The sequence below is a fragment of the Siniperca chuatsi genome, linkage group LG22, assembly GCF_020085105.1.
Source record: "Siniperca chuatsi isolate FFG_IHB_CAS linkage group LG22, ASM2008510v1, whole genome shotgun sequence".
Taxonomy (NCBI): domain Eukaryota; kingdom Metazoa; phylum Chordata; class Actinopteri; order Centrarchiformes; family Sinipercidae; genus Siniperca; species Siniperca chuatsi.
The window spans coordinates 22,664,222-22,675,796 of NC_058063.1; the positions used below are offsets into that span (position 1 = coordinate 22,664,222).

Sequence of the window (11,575 nt, forward strand, 5' to 3'; positions counted from 1 at the left end):
AGAATAGTCAGTCTCCCTTATTAACACTTAATACATATGGTCTATTCTAATGTAACAAAAACAAAAACTACAAATGTTAATAGTGTCCAAATAAGTCTAAATCATGTCTTTCTAACTCAGAATATGTTCCCCCATTCTAAAGTGAGGTCTTGCTCATAACTAATTCACTAGTAGTTTAACCCACACAGATTCCTTATTCTAAAGTTGCCTCCTCTTCACACTAAATCCATTATTCTCTACTTGCACAATGTAGTGTGACGTATATCCGTTTTACGAACGTGTCACCTCCAACCTGAATTAAAAATCAGTATGATTAAGAAGGGATATCTGGAAATCATCAACGACAGACTGAAGAGTAAGATCCTGGGTTGGTGTGGGAACCTGGATATATAAAAGGATGTCATCTGCATAAAAACGTATGTTGCAGCACTGATTTGGAAGAATAATGTCATTTATGTATAATGTAAATAGTAATGGACCAAGAATAGACCCCTGCGGCACCCCATTACTGACGGCCAGTGGGCTAACTTCAGCACAATCAGTACCAGCACCATTTGGCATGTTATCATGCTAATATTTGCTGATTAGCACTAAACAAAAAGTACAGTTGAAGCTGATGGTAATATCATTCATTTTGCAGGTATTGGTTCATAAACCATAATACCAGATAACTTAAAATTTTGGCCTGATGGTTGTGCTAGATCAGCAAAGTTATTATGCATCAACCTCTGGGGACAATGATTGAACAGAATTTCGTGGAAATCCATCCAAAAGATTGTAAGATCAGTCAGTCCGGACCAAAGTGGTAGACTGACCGGCCAACATTGCATCCCTAGAACCACGTCGCACAATAAAGCCAGACGTAATGAGTCATATGTGATACTATTGAAGGTAAATGTCAAGCTTAAAGTGTATGTTTAATACTGTTAAGATCTGGAAAATGAACTAATCCCACTTTGCACTGATTATCAGACTGACTGCATTTTAGATCGTCTTGGACAACAAAATATTTCCACTCTGTTCTTGTGAGAAACTCCGGTGGGAAGTGTGGTCCAAAACTGGAGTCACAGATGTGATGAAAACACAGCCATGCACACACAGACAGACAGGTGTGCTGAGCTAAATGACAGGATTTGGTTTGAATACACACCTCTTTGTTTATGAGTCATTTGAGTCCTGTCAAATGCTCATCGTAATGGACTGATTAAATGAACTATAGTTAAAGATTGATACATTGTTGACACCAATGTAAATTCAGCTGTTAATGACTGCTTTTCTTAGACTTTTATTTAAAGTTTGGACATTCATTTTAGTGTTTAGGAAACTTTTGAGATGTATAAGATTATGAACTTATGTGGGCAGTAATCAGTAATGTTGCAGTATGATGTATATTACACTATAGTGTAGTGCAATATTATAGAATAATGATGTATGACATCACTGTATTTAAATGAAGGAATAAATGTCATTATAACTTACTCTGTGTGACTGTGTTTTCGTTGTACAATCTCTATACAGATCTCTATATAGATCATGCAGCGCAGAGATGATTGGCATATTCAAATAGTGGCACTGCTGACTTTGCAATCTGACCTCCTGTGGCACAATGATGCGAAAAATGCATTTGCATGTTGTAATTTACCGTAAAATTTCATAAAATCTGAATTGCAAAAAAAACCACAGTCCTGCTCTCACCTGTTCTTCACACACACAAATATCATAATCAACACACACACCTACCTTGATCACAGATAAGTATTAAGCTATATGTGCGTCAGATACCAGTGAACAGCAGTCAGAGAGTTTGGAGATGCAGGAGAAGGACGATCAGAAAGACAATCTGCTAAGGTGGGTGTTCTTTGATAAAAAATAATGTAATTAATATAATTATGTATTAATTTACTTAAGATGTTTCATCTTTTAATGTAAAATGTAATTTTATGTAAAATCCACTTTACTGTTTATGACTGAAAAGCACAAGAGACAAACCTGAGTTCAATGTCATGTTGATATACTTTGTTGATGTTATTTCCAGGATGAGTTTTATGAATTAATATTATTGATAACTTGTGCTTTCTTTGTTCTTACACATTAAAATGCATGTTAATTCCTTTTTACGTTTCTTTATGTTTTAATTTTTAAATAGGTATTACTTGAGAAACCATTAATTTAATTTAATTAAAACTTGTGAGTTCTTAAAGAACTTTCTAAAGAAATTTTTTGATTCGTGTCTGAGATCTACCGTTAAATAATTTGTGTTAACTGAAGACTAGTTATAAATCATTGCATGTCAATCTGTTAAATCACAATCGACATAAAAGTCGATAGTGTGATTGACCTGATTTGTTTCTGAACTTAAATCACTGAGACTCTGAGAGGAAACCATCTTGTCTTGAGTCTCTACTCCAGAAAACAAACGGAGATAGCGGTTAACCTGAACATCCAGCTGCACAGACATGAACCTGAACCAGGCCCACTATCACTAGTTTTAGTTCAGGAAGCTTTTTGTTTTTGAAATTTCCGATGAAATTGAATCAACTCTTGATGATTACTGAGTAACCTTTTCTGAGCGAGAGTATCTATTTGATTTTAACATTCTGTCTCTCTTCATCTCTCTGCCTCTCCTCCTCTTCAGGCCTCCATGTATATAAACATGTCAGTCAACTCCTCTTCCTTTGATGATTTCCCTGTTCCTCCTCACTTCTCCAACTCCTCCCTCCATCCTCTCTTGAGCAAATGCTTCAGTTCCAGAATGAACACCTACGTCTTCTATGCTTTCTCCGTCACCAACCTCTTCCTCCTCCCTCTCCTCATCCTCGTCTTCTACCTGGGATACCAACAGTGGAGGAAACAGCGCTACATTGCCACGGCTGCAGCAAGTCACTCTGACCTCTTCACCTATCACTCCATCGCCATGCAGTTGAATGAATTCCTGGGGTTAACCTTCTTCTTTTGTGGTAGATACATCAATCTCCCGCAGATGACGTCAGTAGGGCTCTGCGTCTGGTGCGTCACCTCCATCGGACAGGCTCTGTTTCACCTGCTGACCTGTGTGGAGCACTACCTGGCTGTTGTTTACCCCATCACCTACCTGGACCTGAGACAGGCGGGTGGGGTCAGGATCAGAAACATCAGCATTGGATGTGTCTGGTTACTGAGCTTTGGATGGATGGCTTTATATTATTTCAGCAGCAATGAGTTTAACTTGAGCTTGTATTTCTTCAGCATGGTTTTCTTCTTTATTGTCATCTCTTTTTGCAGCATTTCGGTTCTCTGCACTCTCAAGCGCCCACGGCCAGGGGAAGTGGGTGGCAACAGGGAGCGGGTTGATCAATCAAAGCAAAGGGCTTTCCTCACCATCATGGCTATAATGGTAGTGCTATTGTTTAGGTTTGGGGGGAATCTGCTTTGCACTATATTGTACGCTTCATCTATGCTTAGTAACATGTGTGTGGAGTTGTTGTCTGTATTCTGTTTTGATCCGCCTAGCAGATTTGTGTTACCTCTGCTGTTTCTACACCGGGCAGGAAAATTACAATGTTGTAAACAAAAGTCTCAATCAGGATGACGGTAGGATTACATGTGAGAGTATCATAGTATACATTCTCAAATAAAAGCAGAGTTTAAATATTTCAAAATATGTCAAATAACTGTTTTAAATTTTGTGGTTAAATGTTGAATTTGAATTTTGAATGAGAGTTAGCAAGACTGATTTATGGTACCATTTAAAGTTGGGTAACACTTTATATTAGGGTACACATATTCACCATTAACTAGTTGCTTATTATCATGCATATCAGTGGCATGTTGGTGCTTTATTAATCATTATAAAGCACTTAATGCCTTATTCTGCATGACCATATTCTACAACGACTAGGCCATTAACTAAGAGTGTTCCCTCAAAAACCTCCTAATTACTGCTTATTGATAGTAAGTAAGGAAGTTGGTGTACATGAATTACGATCTTAATATGCTTTGCTCAGTATGGGTCTTATAAGGTGGTATTACCACAAGAATAGTAAGTCTCCCTTAATAACACTTAATATATATGGTCTATTCTTATGTAACAAAAACAAAAACTACAAGTGTTAATAGTGTCCAAATAAGTCTAAATCATGTCTTTCTAACTCAGAATATGTTCCCCCATTCTAAAGTGAGGTCTTGCTCATAACTAATTCACTAGTAGTTTAACCCACACAGATTCCTTATTCTAAAGTTGCCTCCTCTTCACACTAAATCCATTATTTTCTACTTGCACAATGTAGTGTGACGTATATCCGTTTTACGAACGTGTCACCTCCAACCTGAATTAAAAATCAGTATGATTAAGAAGGGATATCTGGAAATCATCAACGACAGACTGAAGAGTAAGATCCTGGGTTGGTGTGGGAACCTGGATATATAAAAGGATGTCATCTGCATAAAAACGTACGTTGCAGCACTGATTTGGAAGAATAATGTCATTTATGTATAATGTAAATAGTAATGGACCAAGAATAGACCCCTGCGGCACCCCATTACTGACGGCCAGAGGGCTAACTTCAGCACAATCAGTACCAGCACCATTTGGCATGTTATCATGCTAATATTTGCTGATTAGCACTAAACAAAAAGTACAGTTGAAGCTGATGGTAATATCATTAATTTTGCAGGTATTGGTTCATAAACCATAATACCAGATAACTTAACATTTTGGCCTGATGGTTGCGCTAGATCAGCAAAGTTATTAGGCATCAACCTCTCGGGACAATGATTGAACAGAATTGCGTGGAAATCCATCCAAAAGATTGTAAGATCAGTCAGTCCGGACCAAAGTGGTAGACTGACCGGCCAACATTGCATCCCTAGAACCACGTCGCACAATAAAGCCAGACCTAATGAGTCATATGTGATACTATTGAAGGTAAATGGCAAGCTTAAAGTGTATGTTTAATACTGTTAAGATCTGGAAAATGAACTAATCCCACTTTGCACTGATTATCAGACTGACTGCATTTTAGATCGTCTTGGACAACAAAATATTTCCACTCTGTTCTTGTGAGAAACTCCGGTGGGAAGTGTGGTCCAAAACTGGAGTCACAGATGTGATTAAAACACAGCCATACATACACAAACAGACAGGTGTGCTGAGCTAAATGACAGGATTTGGTTTGAATACACACCTCTTTGTTTATGAGTCATTTGAGTCCTGTCAAATGCTCATGTAATGGACTGATTAAATGAACCATAGTTAAAGATTGATACATTGTTGGCACCAATGTAAATTCAGCTGTTAATGACTGCTTTTCTTAGACTTTTATTTAAAGTTTGGACATTCATTTTAGTGTTTAGGAAACTTTTGAGATGTATAAGATTATGAACTTATGTGTGCATTATTAAATGAAGTTGTAATATAACGTATATTAAATTAGACTATAGTGTAGTGCAATGATATTATAGAATAATGATGTATGACATCACTGTATTTAAATTAAAGAATAAGTGTCATTATAATTGACTCTGTGTGACTGTGTTTTTGTTGTAATTTACAAGAAAAAAATTTCATAAAATATGACTTGCAAAAGAAACCACAGTCCTGCTCTCACCTGTTCTTCACACACACACACACACAAACATCATACTCAACACACACACCTACCTTAATCACAGATAGGTATTAGGATATATTTGTACCAGATGCCAGTGAACAGCAGTCAGAGAGTTTGGAGATGCAGGAGGACGACGATAAGAAAGAAACAAGGTGGGTGTTCTTTGAAAATAAACAGATTAGTTTAGTTAACAATTGAGTTATTTAAACATTTACACTTAGTTTTTAATGTATATTCACTGTTGAATAGACTTTTGGTATTTTATAAATTGATAAATTGTAGTTACTTCATTTCAAGGGTGATTTGTTTTATTGATACTGTTAACTTTTGTTTTGCAAAGGCATTACACTCTTGTGCGTTAATGTTCTCACACATAAAAATGCATTTTATATGTTTTTATATTTGAATTTGCTAAGTTGGCGTTATTTGGGAAATCATTAATTTAAGTGAAGTTAAATGTGTGATTCCTTTTAGAACTTCCTAAAATGTCTTTTTAGATTACTTTTTAAGATCTACCATGAAATTTGTTTTGTCAATTTAGCCTGATTCAGAATAGTGCGGAGTAGCTGTACCATACTAACATTTAGCAAATACATCTGCTGCCACTGAATACGAAAACTGTCTGTGTGCACAGACTAAATATAGACCTAAGAGTCAGGATAGACCTGAGTAACACTGATGTTTTATGGGTATAGATCAGAAGGTTACATGTGTAACCACGGTTCTCCGAGTCCCTGTTTGACCCCCACGGGGGCAGCGGACGTGGATACTCTTTAAGATACGTCACCTCTGGTGGCGATGCACTGACTGACATCACGTGGTTATATTAGCACCATGCGTCTGTGGCTGGGCCGGAGAGGGTCCTGCCTGTGCTCAAAGTAGAGGGCATTGCCAACCCTTTCCTGACAGCCACATCTGAGGTATGAACCATTTGCTCATTCCAAACAACTACTCAGCTTAGTCTGGAAGTGTCTGGAGTTTGCATGAAAACAGTCAGGCTGCAGGCCGATTATGACTTGGCATTTTTATCCCGCAGCCCAAACGGGTTGGTTCATGAAAAGCAACACTGACAAGTGCATCGATCAACTTCATGAAGAGTTGACATGTTTCAACAAAAGGCACCTGATGTAGCCAAATACCCAGCTAGCCAAACCCAAACCTAGCTTATCTTATCGTCTTCTGTCTTAGCGCTCAGCTGCAGAACCTTGACTAACAGTTGAACTGGTAATCACTGGGCTCACTGGGCTCTTTCTGTTGCTAGTGCCTTCGGACTCAGTAGGCTGAGATGATTGACAGGTAATGGTGTCAAATTAATAATTTGTTATTTTAAAACATCAGCCTCAAGGGACTTCAACCTCTTCTCTTTCAGCTTTTCAGCACCTTTATGTTTTTTCTCTTGTTATATGTCCATCTTGCTCCACTCCTACTTATCCATGTGATGTCACCCCATAACAGAGATGGGAAAGGGGCGGGGCCCAGGTAAAGTTAGACTCAACTGGAGCAAAAGTAATTGGCTGGGGGAGAGAGGCTGACAGACGGGCCGGCTGCTGGTGTAGCAAGCTCGTTGCCACCGTGAGTCCTCCTAGCACAGACACAGGTACGACAGCATTCGTCAGATGAGGAGTTTTACTGCCACGAGCAAACACACAAAAACTTTACAGCAATTGCCACAAATTACGACTGTACGCTTCTGGTTGCCCGGCCGTCGTCATGCTGGTCTTGTGGCTCCTCTCAGCGTCCAAATGTGTCTGCAAACCATCTCCCTCAGCCAGCTTGGCTGCTCCGTCTTGCAGCTTGTGTGTGGCAGTCGCTCAGGTCCAGTACACTACTGCGTATAAAGGGGAGCGCATAATTAGACAATGAGTCTCAGCTGTGTCAATTAGCTCTCCCTGGCACTGCTCACCTGAGCCACTCCCCCCACCTCTCCCTTTCTGCAGCTGACTGCTTAACCACGCCCACCTCGACAGATGGTTTTGGAGAACAAAATATTTCCACTCTGTTCTCGTGAGAAAGTCTGGTGGGAAGTGTGGTCCAAAACTGGAGTCACAGACGTGATGACAACACAGGCATGCACGCACAAGCAGACAGGTGTGCTGAGCTAAATGCAGTAGGCGATTTATTAATTTTTAACAGGGGGGATTGCCCAGTGGGACCACCCCCCCAAGGGTGGGCTTCCTTGTGCCTTGTTTTCAGAAGGTAGCCTATTTTATGCCCCTTGAACTGATTTTTAAGGGCATTTACTGAACTCTGAAATAATGTATAATTATTACATTATATTGTCAAACAAACACTCAGTTTGTGGCATACAAATTTGTTTTATTTGAAAAAAAAGTAGCAGTTTACAGCTCCGTAGGTAAACAGAGGTTGTGCAAGTAGATAATATTACCATGGAGTTAAATAGAAACAGGTAGTTTTGCATTTTGCAGCCCTGATTCATGGTTGTTACACAGAAACTATCACAAGTGTTTCCAGGTAATCATTATGCCTCTTTACCATGAAATGAGAGAGAAACAGGTAGTTTTGCATTTTGCAGCCCTGATTTATGGTTCCTACACAAGTGTTTCCAGGTAACAAGTCACAGCACTAAACACATACAGTAATTTGTACAGTATTACCTTCAAACAAAAGGGAATGTTTGGAACATAAGGGAGGATGAATTTCAGCATTATAATATTGTTACCTCATAATTATCAGATCATCACCCCATTAATGTCACCATATAACCATTTTCTAATCCAATTATTGCACTGATATGACCATTTTATTGTTAGAAGGTTACCATATTGTTACAAAAATATTACTATAATATTAGTAAATAGTTTTGCCTCGTTGCTAGCTTTAAATGTGTCCCCCCAATGATTACCCTTTGTTTTTGGCCCTTATTACTCTATTACATACATTTCAGTCTTATATTACCCAGATATGCCCGTTGTTAATACCAAACAATTACCTGGTTATTACTTTGGTAATTACATGGTATTACTTAATTATTACCTCTTTATTATCAAACTATTACCCCACTAAGTTATTACCGAGCTACAATGTGAAGTGCTACAAAAAATATAAGTGAGAACAGCAACAACAAAAAAAAGGCACTTTTGTTCCAAGCTCTGTTGATTTCTGATTTGACCCGGCCTCTGTCATGCTGCTGTCGCACTCTCTCTTTCCCCCCGTCTGCTGTAGAGAATTTCTCTTTGAGAATTTCACATTAGAGCACATGGCTGCTCTAACAAGAGAAAAGTAGACAGCGGAAACAGAGCATTTAAGCATCAAGAATGGACTCTTACATATTCAATCTTCCCACAGGCAGCTCAAAACCAGTATGTCTCATACGTTTCGAGATCGTGGCGATAATTAAAAGTGACACTGTGAAGCGCCACCACGAGACAAAGCACAGAGCATCTTTTGTGCAGGTTAACAAGGGGGATGGATTTTGGTCATTTTGCTAACAAGGGGGATGGCATCCCCGTCATCCCCCCAAAAATGGCTAAATGACAGGATTTGGTTTGAATACACACCTCTTTGTTTATGAGTCATTTGAGTACTGACAAATGCTCATCGTAATGGACTGATCAAATGAACCATAGTTAAAGATTGCTGCATTGTTGGCACCAATGTAAATTCAGCTGTTAATGACTGCTTTTCTTAGACTTTTATTTAAAGTTTGGACATTAATTTTAGTGTTTGAGAAAGTTGTTAATGTTTAAGATTATGAACTTATGTGTGCATTATTAAATAAAGTTGTAGTATAATGTATATTATATTGCACTATAGTGTAGTGCAATATTATAGAATAATGATGTATGACATCACTGTATTTAAATGAAGGAATAAATGTCATTATAATTACTCTGTGTGACTGTGTTTTCGTTGTACAATCTCTATACAGATCTCAATATAGATCATGCAGCACAGATAGAGATGATTGGCATATTCAAATAGTGGTGCTTCTGACTTTGCAATCTGACCTCCCCTGTGGCACAATAATAAGAAAAATACATTTGCATGTTGAAATTTACCAGAAAAAAATGTCATAAAATATGACTTGCAAAAGAAACCACAGTCCTGCTCTCACCTGTTCTTCACACACACACACACACACACACACATCATACTCAACACACACACACCTACCTTAATCACAGATACGTATTAGGATATATTTGTACCAGATGCCACTGAACAGCAGTCAGAGAGTTTGGAGATGCAGGAGGACGACGATAAGAAAGAATCAAGGTGGGTGTTCTTTAAAAATAAACAGATTAGTTTAGTTAACGATTGAGTTATTTAAACATTTACACTTAGTTTTTAATGTATATTCACTGTTGAATATACTGTTCAAGGGTGATTTGTTATTTTGATAATGTTGATAACTTTTGTTTTGCAAAGGTATTTTACACTTGTGCGTTAATGTTCTCACACATTAAATTGCATATTCAGTCTTTTTATATATGTTTTTATATTTTTACAATTTGCTGAGTTGGGAAATCATTAATTTAGGTGAAGTTAAATGTGTGATTCCTTTTAGAACTTCCTAAAATGTCTTTTTAGATTACTTTTTAAGATCTACCATGACATATGTTTTATCAATTTAGCCTGATTCAGAATAGTGCGGAGTAGCTGTACCATACAAACATTTAGCAAATACATCTGCTGCCACTGAATACGAAAACTGTCCAAAGACTAAATATAGACCTAAGAGTCAGGATAGACCTGAGAAACACTGATGTTTTATGGGTATAGATCAGAAGGTCACATGTGTAACCACGGTTCTCCGAGCCCCTGTTGACCCCCACGAGGGCAGCGGACGTGGATACTCTTTAAGATACGTCACCTCTGGTGGCCATGCACTGACTGGCAACACGTGGTTATATTAGCACCATGCGTCTGTGACCTCTCTGGTTAACCTTGATTAGAACGTGACTGATGTCCTACTGGGTGTCCTCCAGCACTCAGGTATGATGAAGGTACACTGTCAAGGCCCTGACGGGCCACAACAGTGATTGACCACTCCACCCTGCCTCACCACCCTGAGGAGGGTGGAAAGGGTGCAATAGATTGACAAGACCTTAGGACCTTGTTGTGAGCAGTTTCATGTAGGAACTATCGGTTGAAAGAAAATAGTCCCTACAAACTGCTCGCAACAATCTGTGGATTATCTTGAGTAACCGGGTCAGGATTTCTCGAAAGAGACGTTGCTGTTGAATTCAAATGTATTTTTGGCGCTTTGGGCTCCACGAGCCGAGTGCCATATAGTCCCATTATATTCAAAAAAGGTAGACATCTCTACAGCCGATATCTCCAAAACTCAGCAACTCCCTCCAAAACAATCTAGATGGATAAACAGCGCTACAGGTGAGAGGAAAAAAATATTTGGGGGGAACTGTCACTTTAAGCAGAAAACACTGATGTCAACACAAACACACTATACCATACACAGCCCAACGCCAAGATACACACACGTCTGACATCATGACCGTGAAAGTCAAGGAATCTGAGAGCTTACATACCGTAACCAAGTGTTGCCAATCAGTGCGTGGCCACCACGGGTGACCTCTCTTGAAACTGTTTTGTTGTTTCCCGCTCAGCTCAGCTACCCTGAATGTGAAGCTAAACAGAAAAATAAACTAGGTATGATTCTTTTTGGCCATCGAGTTTGCAGCTTTGATAAACAGTTATTTTGGGGAGTTTAATGAAATCCCCCATGAAATTGAATCTACTCTTCTGATGATTACAAAGCACTTTTGATTAGAGATGATCATTTGATTTTAACATTCTCTCTCTTCCCCTCTTCACCTCCCCCTTTTATTGTCTCTGACCCTTCTTCTCTTCTTCAGGCCTCCATGTATATATAAATATGTCAGTCAATTCCTCTTCCTTTGCTGACCCTTCCCTTCTTCCGTCTAACCTCTCCTCCTCCAACTCCTCCTTCCTTCATCTCACGAACATATGTTTCAGGTCCAAAGTGAGCATCTTTGTCTACTCTA

General features: G+C 38.8%; 1 protein-coding gene across 1 annotated transcript in view; it reads right to left on the minus strand.

The window, feature by feature from the left end:
* The window catches only part of LOC122870239, a 34,630-nt gene extending 23,432 nt beyond the window's left edge, over positions 1–11,198 (minus strand). Inside the window, exon 1 of the mRNA XM_044184300.1 lies at positions 11,099–11,198. The gene's annotated coding sequence lies outside the window, so the exon portion shown is untranslated. The remainder of the gene's footprint in view (positions 1–11,098) is intronic.
* Between the last annotated feature and the right edge of the window lie 377 nt (positions 11,199–11,575).